Here is a 17746-nt window from a genome sequence, read left to right on the forward strand (position 1 = left end):
TCCTCGGCAGGCCGAAAAAAGAGGTTATTAATGAACTGGACGAAGCCTATAGAGTCAATACAGGCTTCGCGAGACGCCACCGGCTTCCGAGGGAGATCCATGTGAGGGTGTTGAGAAGACAGCTGAGAGAGGACATTCTAAGTACAATAAGAGGGGACTCTCTAACATACAAGGGTAAAGAAATTCTCATCTTAAAACAGACTCCACGAAGAGTCAGAGAGAAGAGAAGGAAATACAACTTCCTCTCCACACGTTTAAACAGAGACAGAATCCAGTTCAGATGGCTCCTTCCAGAAGGAATGTTGATAACATGGAGGGAAAAGAAATACCGGATGGATACCTTGGCGAAAGCTCAAGAATTCCAGGAACTTTTACTAGCAGACGATGAGAGATTTAATAAAGAAGGACTTTTAAGACAGGAGGACACTATAATTGAAACTCAACCAGAGGGGCGGGGGCCAGGAGAGGCCAGAGAACGAGAGAGATATGGCAGAGAAGATTCGAGAGCAAGGTCACCCATCGAGACACGATCTAAAGGCGCCCTCAAAGCGAATAACGTGTAAGGGAATTGAAGAATGGGAAACGAATGTACTATCAGCAAATGTAAATGGTCTTAACATAACTTCCAAAAGAAAACGTGTACTGTTGGATCTAGTGAAACAAAAGTTAGATGTAATCTGTCTTCAGGAAACCCACATTAAAGAAAAGTACAATAACCTGTTGGTCTGTCCAAAACTAGGTAAAACATTCTGCTCGTCAGCACAAACCAGAAAAAGAAGAATTGTGATGTATATAAAAGAATGGTTGAACCCCAAATTAATACATGCAGACAAAGACGGTAGGGTATTAATGGTGGAGATAATTAATGGTGGGAAAATTTTTTTACTAGTTGGAATCTATGCCCCAAATCAAAAACAAGAGAGATTTTATATTAATCTATATAAGAGGATAAATGAAATAGAGTGGCAAAATATATGTATTCTAGGGGATTTCAACGCTATAGCAGACGGTAAGATGGACTATAAGGGTACTCACAAGAAAAGCACAAGAAGGAAACTACCGTCTGCCTATGTAAATATGGTGAAGGATTTAGATCTTTATGATGTCTGGCAAACAATGAATGACAAGATGCAACAGTACACGTTTTACTCCCATCCACATAATTCATGGTCCCGTATCGACATGGTTTGGTCAAACTCGGAGCTACTCATGGATACTGTAAATATTGAAATAACAACTAACAAGTGGGCCGACCATCACCCAGTCTTATGGCAATGGAAAGGGAAGGCAAGGATAAAAGCTAGGTGGACATTAAACCAGAACATACTACAAGAGAAACAATTTGTACAACAAATAGAAAAGGAATTGGGCTACTTCTTTAAAGAAAACTGTAAAGAGCAAACCTCAATACAAAATGTTTGGGACACGATGAAGGCAGTTGTGAGGGGAATATCTATAGCCTATATAATAAGAAGAAACAAAGTGCACAGGGAAAAACTTAATACACTGAATAAAGAATTAAGAGAGACGGAACTGCTGACCCAGAAAGAGCCAGAAAATAGTAGACACAGGGAAAAAGGAGAGTTAATTAAACACCAAATAAATTTGATCTCTCAAGAGGAAATAGCACAAAACATTAAGAGAATGAAGCAGAATCATTTTGAACATGCAAATAAAACTGGGAGATGGTTGGCCCACAAAATAAGAAAGGAGAAGGTCAAAAGAATTATTAAACAACTGTGTGACGAGGAGGGGAATTTGAAACAAGAAATAGGAGAAAAGAAAAAGATAGTACAGAACTATTATAGGAAACTATATAAACAAGACGAAATTAATGAACAAGACATTAGAAAATACCTTATAAAGCAGAAGCTTCCAGTCTTGTCGGAGGAGATGAGAGAGATGCTCGATAAAGAAATCACACAAGAAGAACTGAAAAAAGCCATTCAAAAACAAAAAAACAATAAAACACCTGGGCCGGATGGGCTTCCGTCGGAAATATATAAAAAACTTCAAAATACCATAGAAGACAAATTATTAGAACTATGGGAGGAAGCTTACATCACCCTAATACCAAAGGAAGAGGCGGACAGTAGCAAGGTCCAAAATTATAGACCCATATCCCTGTTAAATGCAGATTACAAAATCTTTGTATCAATATTGGCGGAAAGACTAAAAATAATATTAAATCAAAGTATCCATTCGGATCAAAACGGCTTTCTCCCAAAAAGACATATTAGAAACAATACAAGAATAATAATTGATACCCTGGAATTCTATCAAACAAGATCCGAGAAACAACTCGCATTAATCTTTGTCGACGCTCAGAAAGCCTTTGATAACCTAGATTGGAACTTTCTAATCACTCAACTAAAAATGATGAAATTTGGCGACAAATTTATTAAGATTATAGAATCTATATATTCACGGCAATCTGCAAATATTATAGTCAACGGGGAACTAACGGAGAGGATACAAATTGGAAAGGGTGTTAGACAAGGGTGCCCGCTCTCCCCACTACTATTTATTATGTCACTAGAGGTCCTTTTAAATCGGATAAGATCAAATCAGGAAATTAGGGGCCTGACCATAAAAAAACGAACAATATAAAGTACAGGCCTTCGCGGATGACATGGTCTTTATCGTGGAAGACCCCTTACTTTCAGGACCGAATTTGATGAAGGACATTGAGAACTTTGGGTGTGTGGCCAGTTTAAAAATAAACAAGGAAAAAACAAAAATGATTATAAAAAATTTCCCCAAAAACCAGATTGGAGAACTAGAGAAAACAATGGAATTAAAGGTAACTAAAAAAATTAAGTATTTAGGGATCTGGCTGTCTGCGAAATGCTCTTCCATAAAAGAAGACAACTATGATAAGTTGTTACAGAATACTCAAAAGGACTTAAAAACCTGGTCAAAACTACAACTATCACTGATGGGAAGAGTCGCAGTAATTAAAATGAATGTTTTGCCAAAAATCCTCTACCTATTTCAAACGGCACCGGTTAAGCTAGGGGAAAAATTTTATAATGATTTGGACAAAATGATTCGAAACTTTATATGGAATGGTAAAAAGCCCAGAATAAAATATATGCACCTGCAGGATAAAAGAACTCAAGGGGGAATGGGATTACCGGAATGGAAAACATATCATCAAGCAGCAACAACTATGTGGATAAAAGAATGGGTAATGTTAGCTAATAAAAGAATCTTAACAATAGAGGGCCACGACCTGCAATACGGGTGGCACAACTACTTATGGTGCGAGGGAAATAAAATCCACAATTATTTTAGTAGTCACCATTTAAGGGGGGTATTGATTAAGGACTGGCTCGAAATTAGAAGGAGATACTACACGCAACTACCTAAATGGAAGCCCTGATATACCCGAATTTGATAAACTTGGATAAAATTGTTACCTACCAACAGTTGCTAGACGACCAAAACAAACTAAACCCCAGGGAAAATTTGGCTGATAAGGGAATAAACATCGATTGGTGGCCATATCTTCAAATTCAAAACAAACACAAATTCGATCTAGCACAACCCGGCTTCCAGAACAAGAACCAGGAATTAGATAAAATTTTAATTGGACCAGATGAGAAATTAATTTCAAAAATATACAACTGCTTACTGATTCGAAAAACGGAAGCAGAAAGAGTAAAAGAAGTCATGGTAACCTGGGCTCAAAATATCGGCCACACAATAGACCTAGACGACTGGGAAAGAGTCTGGGAATGGAACCTAAAATTGACAAAGTCGACGGCCTATAAAGAAAATATATATAAAATGTTCTACCGCTGGCATCTTCCACCGACAAGACTGGCGAAAATATCTTCAAAAGTTTCGGCCATATGCTGGAAATGTAAAACAGTGCTGGGCACGTACTACCATATGTGGTGGACGTGTCCGGTAGCCAAAGCATATTGGAAGCAAATACTAGGATGGCTGAATGGAATCCTGTCAATTAAACTATGTCTTAAGCCAGAAACTTTCTTATTAGGGATAATAGATCAAAAAATTTGCAAATCTGACCAATACCTCCTAGTCCATATTCTGACAGCGTCAAGGATTCTTTACGCACAGTGCTGGAAGAGTGAAAATGCCCCCACCAACACTATGGTGATGAATAAAATTTTAGAACTAGCAGAAATGAACAGATTGACGATGCGAATTAATGACAAAGAAGATACAGACTTTTATACAGTCTGGGAGAAGCTGTACAAATGGCTTGATGAGTCAGTGAAGACTTAGACATAAAAAGAGATAGCTGACTAACCTAATACGATTAAACCAATAACTCAAATGAACAATATACAACAACTGAGAGATAAGCGAAAGGAGAAATGTATCAGGGGCGAGAACCCACCGTCCAGCAATTTTGTTACACTACAATGTTGGGAAAACTTAAAAAAGCTGATAGGAAATCCGCTATAATTACCTGCATGAAATTAGTGATTAAACTTCATTTTAGATGAGGCGAGAGGACTTATAATCCTTGCCTCTTCAAGCAAGGAAAGGAAAAGAGAACCAGGCTGTCCTCAGCAGAGGAAAATATGCAAATGTAACAAAGGTTAGAAGGGAGGGAAGGAGGACAGTAGGGAAGTCAGGATGGAGAGGAGAAAGGAGAGGAATAGGAAAGGCAGAAGAAGGGGGGAAGGATAAAGAGGAGGAAGAGAAAGAAGAGAAGGGAAAGAAGGTGTGAAGAAAGAAGGAGAGAAGAAAGAGAAGAAACTGGGGGAGGAAGGATGGAGGGAAGAAGAGAGGGTAGTAAAGAGGGAAAGAGGGAGGGAAAGAAAGAGAGAAGGAGTGTTGAAAGGAAGGAAGGAAGGAGGGAGGAAAGGAGGGAGGTTAAGAGAAAAGAAACGAGGAGGGAAAGAGGAAGGGAAGGAGGGAAGGTATGTGTGAAGGAGGGGGGGATCGAGGGAGGGAAAGGAGGGGGAAGGAAAGGAGGAAAGGAGAAAAGAAAGGAGGGAAGGCAGGGGAGAAGGAAGTAAGGAGGGAGGGAAGAAAAGGGTATGGAAAAGAAGAAATGAGGGAAGAGAAGAGGGAGGGAAGGAATAAGATACCTAACCTTTGATGTTTATAATGATTTGATAGTATGGGAATATCTCGAAATGTAGTTGTATTGTTTTTTACAAGTTATGGATGTTGTATTTTCTTTTTACCAATAAAATCTTTTTTTAAAAATTTAAAAAATACATAAATTGGAATTTTGAGGAATACTTTGCCTTGGACTCTGATTTAGTTTTCGATGATATTTGGAACACTGACACAGTGTAGTTGTCAAGTGACACGGCTGTTAAGTGAATCTGGCTTCCCCATTGACTTTGGTTATCAGAAGGGGATCACATCCCTGGACACTGCAACCATCATAAATACATGCCAGTTGCCAAGCATTCAAATTTTGATCATGTGACCATGGGGATGCTGCAACTGTTGGAAGTTGAAAATAAGCCATAAATAACTTTTTGTTGTTGTAACTTTGAATGGTCACTAAACAAAATGTTGTAAGTCAAGGACCACCTATGCTAAATCTCTATGTTTGTGTACATGCCATAGTACTTTTTGAGATGTTTTTCCGGGGAGGTGACTCCACTAAATTCAGTTCGGTAGCATAAACTTGGCCACACAAAGCTTCCCTCATGTTTGTGGACTTCATGTCCTACGTTTACTTTAGGGGTGTCAAACTCAATTTCATTGAGGACCACATCAGGGTTGTGTTTGACCTTGGGAGGCCAGGGTGGTTGTGGCCAGCTCGAGGTCACTCATGTTGGGGGCACCTGTGCTGGCCCGAGTTCTCTGCCAGAGAAAATGGTCTCGAGCTCCATTTTTGGCTGCAACAGCCTCTTGCAACCTTGGCCACAAAAACGGAGCTCAGGAGGGCCACGTGCTCTGTTTTTTCTGGCAGAGGCACCATGGGCCAGTCCTTCACTGTTTCCAAGGTAGTTCCGTGGGCCAGATCTAAGCACCCCACAGGCATTTGACACCCCTGCTCTACTTGAATCAAACCATTTTGATTTTAGAATAGGGCAGGCAACTGGGAATATGTGACTAGGAAAGCAAATAGGGACAGGAATGGTTTATGAGGGAGTTGGTGAACTGTGGAGATAATATGCAGAATTTGGGGAGAGCTTTGTTTAACTGATTGTACCGGCCTCCATTCCCCCCCAACCCGGAATATATTTATTTTCTTACTTGCTGAGCAAATGGTCTAAAATGCAGGGTCTGAAAAGAAGATGATTATATTGCACCTGACCGATCTGATGATCAGGGAACAGATGGAACTATATCCCTCAGCTCGCAAGTCAATTTCCGACGGCATTTTTGAGGGGGAAAAAAGATAGACATGTATCTACCTATAGTAATTACACTCGAAGCATAAGAATGTGGCTTTGTTGGAGGAAAGGAGTTGGAGTCAATCAATCTTTCTTTTTTTTTAGGACTCATAGCAGAAAGTGAAGAAGTGAAAGTGAAGCACAGAGGGCACACAATTAAGGCCAATGTAAAGTAACTTCCATGGAGGGTAGAATGTAAAATGCTGTACAGGAACAGACCAGGGGTGGGTTCCGGCAGGCACTACTGCTGGTTTGCTCTTGTGCGTATGCACACATGCACAGTGTTATTAAAATTGTTCTGTACATGCGTAGAACTGAAAAACAAGATGGCGGTGCCTGTGGCGCCACCCAGAGAACTGGTTCAGGGGCATGGCAGCCCTGGGTCGCTGCTGGTTCTAGCAGGCTGCCAAACCACTACTGGTTTGGCCAAACTGATCCAAACCGATAAGGACCCACCACTGGAACAGAGGTCGTGAAAGGAAGATTCTGTAAGGAAGATACCTAGAAGGGTGAGGTGAGAAGTGGCAAGAAAGCACACAAGTCAAGATGAAGTCTGTATCCCTGGAATTGACCAACTGATATGAGGTTTTGGAAAACTAACAAGGAAAGCAAGCTCAGACCATCAAAAAAATAACCATCAAGTCAACCTTTCCAAAGCAAGGGAAAAAATTCTCATATTCTGCAAGAACCAACAAAAACAACATTCTTCTCTGAGATGCAAAATAAGAAAGGCAATGGTGAGAAAAGCTCACTGAAAGAAAGAACAGATAAGCTTGATGTGTGTTCTCTTCCTAATGCATGTATCCAGGCTGTAATGAAAAGATTATCAGGCACATCAAATGGACTGATTGTTCTCCATTCCTGCTTAACCAGGCACAAACAACACTGCTAGAAAAATAGGTTTGGCAGGATTTAAAAAAAATTCTAATCAAGGGAGCTTTAACCTAACCCAGAAAGAAGAGCTAAAAAGAGACCTAGACTCAGATAGAAAAGCACTGGCTATTAGAGACACGGTAGGACTGTCAAGGAACTTTTAAGGCAGAAAAGCGGACATGGAAAGGTCCAGTGTATGTAGCATGGAGATCAATTGTGACATCCTTAGGCCAATTGTTTGTACATTTGTGCCCAGAATATGGATAATAAACAGGAGGAGGCCAAATATGATTGTGCCTTTGCATCACATAAACCCAATGGGATGAGAATGAGGGATACAACATTTAAGGGATCTAATGTGGCTTTCTATGTAAAGACGCTCTGTGCCTCTGAAACAATTTCTCTAAATACCAGAGTCATGTTGCAAGCATTGCAAGATTAAAAGAGGCTAGAAATAAAAGTGATATTATTGTGGGAGTTTACCGTAAGCCATTCACCCAGTAAGAAGATGCAGACAATGCCTTTCTAAATTAAATCACCAAGTGCTCAAACAGCAGATAATAGCAGCAAAGTGAGACATCAACAGACCCTAATATCTCCTGAAAAACTACCTCAGTTAGAAGTCTTAACAGATTACTCATCTCTCTTGTTTACAATTTCATTTTTCAGAAGGTAGATGAAAGATCAAGGCGATCAGCTATTCTGGAACTAATAGGACAAGGTAGCTAGAGGAAGAAAATGCTTAAAGAGAAATCAGTCTGTATCCTGGACTTCAGGAAGGCAATTTTTAAGAATTCAGATGAAAGGTGGACAGCACAGAGGTAATATAAAAGACCAGAATGAAATTAAGATGATCAAGGAATGGGGAAGGAGTAGAAAGTTATGTTCAAAATGAAAATCAAAGATGCTGTTGATCTGTTGCTTGGGGACATAATAATGGGGAATAGGGAGAAGATGGAATTGCTTAGAAACTGTGTCTCTTCTCTCAGAGGAAGGCCCCTCCTAATATGTCTGATAACTTAGAGTTGAAAAAGAACCCACCTTGCTATCTTAAATGAATACAGGTTTTCATAGCCAAGTGTTAAGATGAAGGTGAGGGTTCGTTCTCTGAGCTTGTGGTTTAGTTTCAGAATGTTTTATTATCAGGTTAGGTAACATCTTCAGTGGAGTTTATGGGATATCAGTGTCAATGTTTTTCTGTTTATAAGGGCTTCAGGTCCATCACAAGACCCACCACAAGAACCGTACTTGACATACCCACACTTGAAGCCCTTAAAACAGAAGAACACTGCCACTGACATCCCCTAAATTCCACTGAAGATATTACCTAGCCTGGTAATGAAATATTCAGAAAGCATCCCACAAGCTCGGAGAACGAACCTTCACCCGCATCCTACACTCGAACTACAGATATTCGCCACTACTGCAAGTGTTAAGAGCTGGCGGAAGTGATCTCAGATCCTCTGACTGTAATTGCCCAAAACTCCCGAAGAATAGATGACATGCTAGAAGACTGGAGGAAAGCAAACATGGCCCCAATGTATGAAAAGGAGAAAAGAAAACTGGGCAAAGTACTGGAATGGACTGTCTATAAATAGTAAGAAGGATTGCTACTATTATCAGGAGGCAGCCTGGGATTGTCAGACTTTCACCTCTTCTTTCACACCAGAGTAACTAATTTGGTAGAGCAAGGGGATGCTAATCTTAATTTTAGTAAGGTATCTGACAAAGCACCTCATAAAAATTCTACAGACAAGATGAGGGTTCTGTAGTCCAGATGTCCCAAATAATGCTAGTAAATGATTCTACTCTGATCTAGAAGGCTCTCAAGAGCTTCATCCTTGGCCCAATACTATTCAATATATTTATAAATGATCTACACAACTGAATAGAATGACCTGCTCTTTGCGGAAGCCAAAAATGGAATGAAGTGGAATGGGTTGAAATAAAAAAGTGGGGGATGGGGAGGATTAAGATTGAATAGCAGAAAAAATATCCCAACTAAAAGAGAGACAAGACAAGACAAGACGTAGTTGGCCAAGGACAGTGGACTGATTATCACTGGAGATTTTCGAATGTGATCAGAGGTTTTACTAGATTTGATGATGGTGGTTTTGTGGCAGCTCATCCATTAAATTTATGCCAGAATATAGAAAGTGACTTCTATTGCAGCCTCCCCAATAAATGCTCTAGTTCAGGGGTGTCAAACTCAAATTCATTGAAGGTCACATCAGGATTGTGTTTGACCTCAGGGTGCGGGGTAGGCCAGGGTGGGTATGGCCAGCTCAACATCATTCATTTGGGGGCACCTGTAGTGGCCTGAGTGCTCTGCAGTGAAAACGGACTCCTGAGCTCTGTTTTCAGCTGCGATGGCCTCCTGTAACCCTCTGCCAGCAAAAGCTCCATTTTCACTGGCAGAGGCATCATGGGCCAGTCATTTGCCGTTTCCAGGGCAGTCCCATGGGCCAGATCTAAGCACCCCATGGGCCAGATCCGGCCCCTGGGCCTTGGGTTTAATACCCCTGCTCTAGTTTGACTGTAAATCTCTTCCTATTCTGATAGAAAATACAACAAAAATAAAGAATGCTTTATGTGACAGACTCATTCTTTTTTTTATTCCAAACCTCAAAATAAATCTGACCATGAAGTGGGATCCCAGTGCCCGAGAATAATCAATACCAAATTAGTCTATTTTTCTAGTTCTGGATTGAGCCTGAAGACAGATTGGGTGATCTGAGCACCCAGGTTTGTGGCTTACATCCCAGAGAACATTAGAAAGGTCTGTTTGTTTTGTTTGTTTTATTAAACATTTATAGGCCGCCCTTTTCCCTGAGGGGACTCAGGGCTAAAGAAACTCACCACAATTTGTGTTCCACAGCATCCCCCCACTCTTCTTCCCATACCTTCTGCAGGGAAATCCACAAGGCACAGTGTCAGCTCAGATGATTATTCATCGTATCATGCTATCCACTTACATCACAAACGTTCACTGCCAAATAGAAGTGCAAGTCTACGTGTGACAGGGCAGGCGTCCAACTGCTTGGGCAGACGGAACTCATCAGCTTTGATTTTCTAATGTCTAATGTTGTGCCTCTCTGGCAGCCCCCCTTGCATTGTTAACATTATTAAGTTGAGACTGTTAAAAGGAAACTTCTTTTGGTGTGCATGAGCAGATTGGGAGAAAAGGGGCAGTTGTGAAGTTCTATCTTGTTGCAAATAAATCAAGAAAAAGAACTTTATGCAATTTTTATTTGTTGGGAAGAATTTTAAATGTCATCTCAATATCTCACTCACTCACTCACTCATTCACTCACTCACTCACTCATAATGTATAGAGAATCATTAGAGCCACTGTTGATGTAGTAGGTTACTGTTCCTGTATGTGATTCCTGTTTTAAATATTAACAAACTATACAGAATAAAATCATGACCCATTAGAAAATACAAAGTGCTGATTATGGAATCAGAGTAGCTCTTTTGGATTCTCAAATATGAGATACCGTTTATTCCAGGAAGAAGTGCACAATGTACAATACTTCAAACATTGCAGAAACCTCAGTTGCCAGCTGTCCTAGCCAGGATGGCAGCCAGTCATATGGGATACTAGGAGAACACTGACTTGGTATTGCGAGGGTTGCATACTGAATGCCCACTCTTGAGACTCTGCCTGTTGGATTGATCAAACCTAATACATGCATCCAAAGGAGCTGATTAACATGCAGGTCACACAGGTGCTCATGTCAACATTCAGTCTTCAAACATATGCACATGGGCTTTAAGCTTTATCAGCCATTCCTGTCTAAATATGGTCATCTGAGTTGGTCTTTGACCCATCCCTTACTCAAACCATCCCTAAGTAATCTCTTCTTTATACATGGGAGTGTAACAACTTCATCTACTTTATTGGAATTAATGCATATAAATAAAAAAGAGTCAATGTTCAGAAAGCTGAGAAACAAGGAAACATCTAAAGAATTTACTGTTTGGAAAGCCTTCAGATCTTGGAATTTCATAATCTCCTACTCACATTGTAGAGATTAAGGTTTAATAACAGTTGGCAAACTATTTAGTTGCCAGATATTTGAGGGGGTGAGGAGCATCAGCTTTGATGAAGTAGTCTTTCTCCATAGATCATTGTGTAAAGAAATATGATTAAGTAGAAGAATTCCATGGTTTCAGCATTATTCACATAGCTTTGGAATCTTCTTATCCTATTTATATTGCTCATTTTCCCCCCGGGGAAGCATCCAAATTTCCAGTGTTGATTTCTCAGCAAAAGAGAATGTGTTGCATGCAGTGATGCACCCAGAAAAGATGGGGGATAGTTGATGGACAGAACATATTGCAAACCCCACTTATGTTCTACATGTGTTGTAATGTCCCGTCTATGTGTGAAAGGGAGAAGCTTACAGCATCAATATGCATACATTACTTTGATGAAAGAGGGTCACATGCAGTGATCCTAAATTTGCTTATTGAAGAGATTCTTATACTGTTGAACTGTTAACCCAAGATTTGGGACACTGCACAAGCATAGATGGACCAACAGTCCAACTCATTTCTCCACTGCAGCATCATTTGATTTGTGTGCATTATACTTGTGTGCATTCCTTGATCTAAGACTATGTATCAAAATAGCCAGAGCAAAGCATAGATGGCTCACTCTCAAATTATTACTGGGGTGACATGGCTATATGCAGTCCAGAACTGCAAAATAAAGCATGCCTCTTCCAAACCTGATTTGCATTACAAATTTCATTATCAAGAGCCTCTAGCGACATTATAAGTTAGTTATGTGTCCAGTGTAATGTTCGCAGCCTCATTGTTCAGTAGGGTTGACTTTTTTTTCTGCCTACACTTAATGCAAAGTGTTCCTACTTACCAGTATTATGGAATATTTGACCCCGCTGACCCCAGGCAAGAGGCATAGTTGTACAAAACACAATTTAATGTACACAGAGGATTCCTTTCCGGTTTGATTTTGAAAGTGAGCATCAAATCAGTGAAGGAAGCAAAGCTGCTACACACATATTTTCATTCTCCCCTCTTGCCAGTGTCTCTAAAAAGCATTTATCTGAGGTCCCAATTATGCACATATGGGTCCTTTGCACCCTGCAAAAAGCTTATTGATTTCAAGACAGTACAGACAAGTACAATTTCAGGGTCAGGACCTTATGGTTGTTGTTTGCACTGTCTAGGACATAAGCTTGTTTATTTGGGACATCAATGCAGAGTCCCATTATGCAAAATTAAAGCTCTATTTTACTAAGACGCAGATGGGTGAGACTACTTAAAAATATGACTCACTTACTTTAAAAAAAGATTTCAATATCCATATAAGACTTCTCCAGAAGCCCAAAGATCAAGTACTAATAATCACTGAAACTATAATAACAGAGATCAATTTATCATTTTAAACTTATGGAATGATCATAGTTAAAACAGGGATCTAAAATAGGGATCCTATTTGGAAAGAGGCAGAATCGCTTATGCTACCTGACTTCTATTTTTGGTGGGGAGAACCAAGGCAGGAGATAAGGTGAAAAAGAACTCCCTCCTACAGCCAAGAAGAAATAAAGCAAGAAACAAAACAAAAACAAAACATTCCTTCCCCAAGGAAATACCCATGATACTGGTATGAAATTGAGATGTACTTCTAAGTAATTTCTAGTATATTGCATGCTTGATAATGACACATCTTGGTAAGTCCTATTGCCAAAGTACGTATAGTCAAGGCTATGATTTTCTCATTTGCAATGTATGGCTATGAAAATTGGACCATAAGAAAGGCTGAGCACCAAAGAATTGAGGCCTTTGAATTATGGTGCTGGAGAACACTCCTGTGAATCCCTTGGACTGCAAGAGCATCAAACTGGTCAGTCCTAGAGGAGATCAACCCTGACTAGTCTTTAGAAGGCCAGATCCTGAAGATGGAACTCAAATACTTTGGCCATCTAATGAGAAGGAAGACTCACTGGAGAAGAGCCTAATCCTGGAAAAGACTGAGGGCAAAAGAAGAATGGGACAACAGAGAATGAGGTGGCTGAATGGAGTCACTGAAGCAGTAGGTGTGAGCTTAAATGGTCTCTGGGGGATGGTAGAGGACAGGAAGGCCTAGAGGAACGTTGTCCATGGGGTCATGGGTTGGACACAATTTCATAACTAACAACAACACTGTAGGTCTCTTTGGTTTTGGCTTAGCGTGATCCCAACCACTGCAATTTGGAAAACCATAGTTAACACCCTAAGCATGATGAGCGAATCCATCTAACAATATGTAGCAGATCATAATTAAAACAGGGTTTATACAGTAACATAATTCAACTGGAGCTCGGAAAAAAATCCCTCATTTTTGAATGGGAGGGAATTCAGATTCAGCCTTATCAATTTAGCCATGCCTTAACTATTTTGGCTATTTATGATGTTTGAAACTGAAAGTTGGAGAAAATAATTGGCCCAAATTATCCAGTGGACTTTGTGGTTGAGAACAGACTTGAATCTGAGTGTCCCTGATCTAAGTCTCCCACCTCAATTGCTATCTAAAACCTACTGGTTTTCATGCTGGATTGGATTTAGGCATAAATGTTTATTTATACATACCACAACATGTATGCTACCTCCAATGAATGACTCTAGATTGTTTATGAACAATAAGGTAAAAAAATCACATACCACAATAAACTGTTAAACATTAAAAACAACAAAGTTAACACCAACCACATGACTTCTCAGCTAAGTAAATACTTTGCACTCACAGCCCCAACATCCATTTAAAAGAACATGCTTTCTGAACTTTGAATTTTGATTCAGTCCCCCTTAAGCTCTCCCAGGGGAGAGATTCTCAGCCCACTTTCTTGGCTTCTGTGGAATAGAGGGGCAGACTCTTCCTGGATCAGATGGTCCCAAAGATAACAATAATCATGTCTGAATGAAACATGAATTTCTCTGACAAAGGCACCAGCTTCAGATTTCTTGCATCTCAACAAAGTAATGCATAGAACAGGAACTATGATTTGGATGTGCAATTCAAGTCAAAGCTCAGTTTAGAACAATGGTTCTTAAACTGTTTAGAACAATGGTTCTTAAGCTGTTTGACTCAATTACTCCTGTCCTCAGTCTCAAATAATGTCATCACCACAAAACCCAGAGTGTTGTTTTATTCAAGCATAGCAGTCCCAAACTGGATCCTCAACTCACAGATAAGCAATTAAACACTAGTCCATTAGCCCTAGGATATGCTCAAATTATCCCTTTGGGGCTAATCTCCCCTGTTTAAGAACTGGTCTACTATAGAGCATAACCAAAATTCTGCCCATTTACATATAAATAATGAATAGGAGGAATAACTAGAATTATTATATATAAATTACAGAATCATTAAATCACAGAATAATCAAATCAATTATAGAATAATTGCACAGAAAAGGGCTTATATCAGAGGTGGTATTCAGTCGGTTCTCTCTGATTTCAGGCAAACTGGTAGTGGCGACTGCGGGAAGCTCCACCTACCCACCCCAACATAATGTGCAGGCACTGTGCATGCGCAGAAGGTGGTGTGCATGCGCAGATACAGTGAGTGCACTCACATTTGCGAACTGATAGGGAAGGTAAGTGAGTCCCACCACTGGCTTATATGCAGTCTTACTATGGTATTTCGGAAGTCATTCTCTCTGAATCTATTTAAGGAGAATAGTCTTGGGAATCCAAAGTTTCATTTAAGACCTTCTCCTCTTGTATTCTTTAATACACACTTAATCTGTTATTGATTATAACGGCAGTAATTTATACTCCTGAAGCCCCACAAGGACTAGATTTGCACATTTTATTAAAGCTTGGGTTTTTGATCATTGTTATTAATAAAACCAGTTTGCTAGTCTGAAACACAGTGCCTGGATTTGCAGAAGAAGCTACAGTAGAATGAAGCAAGCCATTTTACAGTATGCGACTTGCATACTCCACCATCTATTTCCTGTCTCTTGGAATAACATTCAATATTTTACATTGTGGAAGCATGTACTGCAAAACACACAACAATAGCATCAATAACTTTCCTTCTTCCAACTCCCTATGAGTTTGCTTACTAAGATTCATATTAAAATGTATTCAGCAAGAGAATTAGATGTATTAATGGAGAAGTATGAAATATATACTGAATCTTATCTCTTCATAATACAAACACAGAATTCATCTCCTTTTCGCCGTTCCCAATACTTTGTACACCAAGAGCCAAGGAAGAAAGAACATTTCCAGCGTTTTTTTAGTATTATGTCAGCATGGATTCACTGACAGTTTGCAAGCTGAACACATCTGCTGAGAATTTGGAGGGTGTAAATCCCTGCATAATTCATTACATGGTGTATGGCAATTGGCACGGTTCTTTTATTTTTATTTTTTTAACCACACTTTCCAGTTGCAGCACTCTTCACGCTGCACTGCACTTATCACAAAACAGGCTGAAATATACAGTTAACAGCCTGATGACAACTTCCACACTCTGGATCAACACCCCCACAGGTGACGAAAGCACAGAGATTTGACAGAACACGACGTTCTCCCTTGTGAAATGGAAGTTGTCTTGGTATTGGAAAGTTGTCACATGCAAAGCAAGCCGCTCTCTCCCCAGTGTTGCAAGGTAGCTATGTGGCAAAGGTATCACATGATCACGTTCAAGAGCCAAGTTGCATGCAACCTCTGGAGAAGCAAAGTTCATCCGGAGACACGAGTAGATTTGCTTTCATTTCTTCAAACGTTCAGCTAGACTGGCTATGCTAGGCTCACAACTGGTCCACAAAGGCACAAGAATCATGTCAGTACCTTCAGGAATAAGAGATAACGTGGGATAATTGTGTAAGGATTAGGGCTCCATTATGTCAGAGGATCTTCAGAGGATTAGTTTCGCTTCTTTTATATATCATTAACCATAGAAATAGCTAAATATCTGCCTTTTCAATTGTCTGTTATCAGCATTAACTTTATCCTTAAGCTTACAGCAATAAATTGAATGGCTGTACCTTCGACTACCAACTCTAACAACTTGTTACCGGTACCTACATAAATCGTAATCCCAAGAAACATCCTTAACCGTCATTTGACTACATTTGTAAGGATTTGGCCAGCTTCCTCTCATCACTTTGCCACTTATTAGGCATTATTTATTTATTTTTCTTCCCAAGTCTATTCTTCTCCCTTCACACCTGAGCAGGTTCAGATTGTCCATCTTCTTCCCAAGTTCCAAACCCAGTCATGCGAACCGCGATCGATTACAACTACTGTCCCTGAATTCGAATTTGTTTTGTGCCACGAAGCGCCGTTTCGAAAGGCTATTTTTTGTTTGCACCTTTACATCCAGCGTGCTCCCCTCCGAAGCTTTGTCCTCTGAGGCGCTATTTGCATCGGGGTCTTTAAGAAAAACCACCAAAACCAAATGCCTTTTCTTGAAAAAGTGCAGCTCGAAAGATCGGCACTGCCCAACACCGACGGCCGAAATGGGTTGCCTCGAGAATACTGCCGAAGGCATCACCATTACGGGAGAGTAAGCGCAGGAATGGTTACTTCGCGTGAAAAGAGAGGGGAGGAGGAGAAGAGGGGACAGAGAGGGAGGTGAAAAGGGGGAGAGAAAAAGAGCGGGACAAGGGATGAGGGGAAGGGAGGGGAGAGGGGGGGAGCGAAAGAGAGGGGGAAGAGGGTATGGGAGAGAGAGTGGGACAGGGGGAGAGAAAAAAGGGAGGAAAGGGATATGGGGGGAGGGAGGGGAGAGAGGGGAGAGAAAGAGAGGGAAGAGGGATATGGGGGAGGGAGGGGAAAAGGGGTAGAGGGGGAGGGAAAGAGAGGGATATGAGGAGAGGGAGGGAGGTGAAAAGGGGAGAGGGAGGGAGAGATGGAGAGGGAGGGAGTGGGGAGGAAGAGAGGATCAACTCACAAGCCCGAAGACTATTACCGAAGAAGTTGCGGAAGAGTTGCGAAATGTAGGTTTTGTTAGATTTCTCAACCATAGAAGGTCGTACCAGAGTTGAGAGGAAGAAAAAAAAAAGAAACAAAATGCGAGGGGAGAAGCAGAAAGGCAGTTTACACGAGCAGGACAGACCTGAGCGAAGTTCTTTAATGCCACAGCGAGTGTTACTCACCCTAGCTTTGACCTAGCTCGCTTGCCGGTCCCAGGGACGAGCCCCCGCCTAGCTCCAGCGGGCGCCTCTTTCTTCTAAATCGCATCCATCCCTTCGGAGAAGCCCAGAAAAGATGCCCATTTTCTCTCCCCCGCGGTCGCCGTTCACTCCTCCCCTTTCCCTCCTTCCCCTTCCCTCCTCCTTTCCTTTACGTCCAATCAGCCTTGCTCGCTTCTCTTAAAGCCGCAGCATCCCCGGCCGAGCAAGAAGCGCTCTGCAAATTGTAGCCCAAGGCTGTTTATCCGTAACACCGCCCCCCCCTCCACGCGCCCCCAAGAATGGGGTACGGGAGGCGGCGGGGGGAATATATTGGTTTTCTTTTCCGAGCGGGCTTATTGTAAAGGAGGGAGGCAATGATGCTCTGGTCAT

At 40.9% G+C, this 17746-nt stretch overlaps 1 protein-coding gene across 4 annotated transcripts in view; it reads right to left on the bottom strand.

Moving 5' to 3' along the window:
* Positions 1 to 17491, bottom strand: part of MRAS (muscle RAS oncogene homolog) — a 120073-nt gene extending 102582 nt beyond the window's left edge. For 3 of the 4 annotated variants that reach the window (XM_087712197.1, XM_087712191.1, XM_087712172.1), the window contains exon 1: positions 17339 to 17491. The gene's annotated coding sequence lies outside the window, so the exon portion shown is untranslated. Of the gene's footprint in view, positions 1 to 16551; positions 16886 to 17338 lie in introns of those variants that run through there. The other variant, XM_087712184.1, reaches the window with a different exon arrangement.
* Positions 17492 to 17746: the final 255 nt, after the last annotated feature.

Source organism: Thamnophis sirtalis, unplaced genomic scaffold (assembly GCF_051295495.1).
Source record: "Thamnophis sirtalis isolate CommonGarterSnake01/CBP01778 unplaced genomic scaffold, rThaSir2_p1.2 scaffold_1, whole genome shotgun sequence".
Taxonomy (NCBI): Eukaryota; Metazoa; Chordata; class Lepidosauria; order Squamata; family Natricidae; genus Thamnophis; species Thamnophis sirtalis.